Here is a 2,910-nt window from a genome sequence, read left to right as displayed (position 1 = left end):
TGGTTGGTTCTTTGCAGGTGACGATGGACCAATGATAAGCATAGACTTTAGGAGATTTTGCCGCACCCCTAACTGGAAGAGTAAGATCTTCCATCATAAGACCACAAATCGATGCTGACAACTTCCAACTTTACCCAACATTAATTTCTGTGATACAAGAAAACATATTCGGAGGATCATGTCCAGAAAACTTGACAAGATGATGGTCATATACTTACTATTCGTACATGATAAGTTTTTGACACCGTTGTTAGGGACTGTCAATCAATATTAGTTGGATAACAATTTGCTTAATTTAGATTTTTTCCCCTCTTTTTATTTCTATTTTTTTTTTTAACTTTGCTGATATTTTGGTTTGTTCTTTACGGGTGATGATGGACTAAAGATAAGCATAGATTCCTAGGAGATTTTGCCACACCCCTAACTGGAGGAGTAAGATCTCCCAATGTACAATCTCAAATTGATATTGACAACTTCCAACTTAACCCAACATTAATTTCCATGATACAAGAAAACATATTCCGAGGAGCACGTTCAGAAAACCCATATCTACAATTAGAGGTATTTCAACGATATTGCGATATGGTGTAATGTGAAGGAGTCTTGGAGAGTGCTATTCGGTTGTTGGCATTTCATCTCGGTCTCATAGATGAAGCAAGGTCTTGGTTGTATTCTCTCCCTTGACAAAGCATCACAAACGAGAATCAATTGGAGTAATGATTTCTGAACTACTTTTTTTCCTTCAAGTAGGATGATGTATTTGAGAAATAAAATCACAAGCTTTGCCCAAGCAGAAGGAGAATTACTATTCAAAGCATGAGATAGATTTAAAGGTTTATTACAGTAGTGTCCTCATCATGGTTTGGAGAAATGATTAACTGTTCATATATTCTATATGAAAATATCTTTCTCGAATAAGACTCTATTAGATTTAGCTATATAATGTTATTTGATGAATAAAAATTTGAATAAAGTATACCATTTTATTAATCATGTGGCACTGAACTTACATAAATGCTCTAATGAAAATAAGATGATATCTTTCCAAGGAAATCCAAAAGCGTGAACGCTGAATGTCAACTTGGATGCTACACAAAAGGACACATTTGGAGCAGAACCAGGTAGGGCTAGATCATGCTGCACTCAGAATCAGGGGATGTTACAACCATTCGGGGATTTGGAGAACCTAATAGAGAGTGTCATCAAGCTATAGAATGACGAGTTCAAGTAGTTAGATGCTAAGATAGAAAGATTGACTTTACAATGCGTTAGATCTCCGCGACAACTCTTAAGAAAGTACCCCTTTCCAACCAAAACAGATTCTAGTAAATATTGTAATACTATCAAATTAAGAAGTGGTAGGAATCTCGAAGAACTTCAGAAGAAGGATGGGTACGTAAATGAGGGAAAGGGCAAGAGAGATCTACAAAAGCCTAACTCCACCACTCTAGCAAGGGTCTATAAGCCACCAGTACCATTTTCTCAATGATTGGTCAAGACGAAACTAGGAAAACAAGCCATGATGGGCACATTCAAACGGACCAGCAGGGAGTTTGATAACTCCATTAACAACCCTGAGATGTCAAAAACTAAAGCTTCCCAAGTTACTTATTCTTCAAGAGCTCAAGTCAAACTTCTAGAGTGACCCAAGATAGACTATATTGAATATTATTATGCATTGGGGAGTTTAAGATGAGCATGGAGGATGAAGTCACGAAGGCGCCACTTGAAGAACTTGAAAATTCGATTGAGCCTGCAGACTTTCTATGATTAAGATGGATGAAGAGTCTCAGACTCCTGATTTTCAAGAAAATTTTTCCTCGAATACAAAAAGCGAAGGGCTAGAAGCTACTCAGACATCGAACAAATAGGAGCTTGAGAAATAAGAAATGAAGACTTTGAAAGAGGAGTGCATTACTTCAATTCAGTTAACTCTAACCCTCAAGATTCTAAAAAAGTTTTCCTCAACCGCAATCAAAGCCATATTAACTGATGTTGAACTCATTTTGGTGGGCGATAAAAATAACATTTCATTTGATTTATCTAATGCTACTAATCAAATTTTTGTTGAACAAATTTGTTGTAGGATTTTTTTTTCATGATGGATGGCGATAGAAGGATCACATGGATGACCTCATAATGTCCAAATGAAGCTGAGCATATTCAATCAAGGATGAAGGGGCAATGTAAATAAGTACCTAAGTTCTCCACGAGTATGGTTTAAGAGATGTGACAAGTCAAAGAGGACGTGCAAATCTGATGAATGGCCAAGAACCCTTTGCAAGAAAGTTTGGAAGTATCTAGAACCAGCACAAGCATGATTCAAAAGATTTTCCATTGATGCACTTGTCAAGAGAAGAAGAGAGCGCGACTATCTCAAACCATGCACTCCCGATTTAAACTGATAGGGGTCGAGCTTAGGACCTTAAACAAGTACTTTTCAGGAGGCAATTCAAGTTTTAGTTTCATAGTTTTAACTTCTTATTTTGTTCATTTTCAAGGTCAGAGGGATCCACGAGCTAGTCATGGCAACTGCCACGAGCGTGAGGAGCTTTCTAGTGATGCACACTCTCCAACCATTAGAGGAGTGTGACCGCCAGATGGAGGGTGATTTCAGCAGATGAATGACTTAGAAGCTTAACACGCATCACTTGGTAACTTACCTCATTACTTCCCTCACTTTCCTCCTTTTCAACCATCACTGATATATTTTGAAATCATTGAGGATAATAGTTTATTCAAGTCAGGGGAGGGGATGTTTAGTTAGTATTTAGTTTAGATTTTGTTAGTTTTTATTATATTTTTTTTTCATCATAAAATTTTCTTTTTGATCATGCTTACATGTCACCATTCGTACATTACTTGTTTGTTTCTTATAGCATGACATTAGCATGATAGACTTTATATTTC

General features: G+C 36.8%; 1 non-coding gene across 1 annotated transcript; it reads right to left on the bottom strand.

Moving 5' to 3' along the window:
- Window positions 1-758: 758 nt before the first annotated feature.
- LOC121983526 lies at window positions 759-864 on the bottom strand. The gene has a single exon (XR_006112570.1). It is a non-coding gene; the product is annotated as a small nucleolar RNA R71 (small nucleolar RNA).
- Window positions 865-2,910: the final 2,046 nt, after the last annotated feature.

This window comes from Zingiber officinale, chromosome 5A, assembly GCF_018446385.1.
Source record: "Zingiber officinale cultivar Zhangliang chromosome 5A, Zo_v1.1, whole genome shotgun sequence".
NCBI classification, from domain to species: Eukaryota; Viridiplantae; Streptophyta; class Magnoliopsida; order Zingiberales; family Zingiberaceae; genus Zingiber; species Zingiber officinale.
The sequence above is the reverse complement of the archived record's forward strand: the minus strand, read 5'-3'. Positions and strand labels throughout refer to the sequence as shown.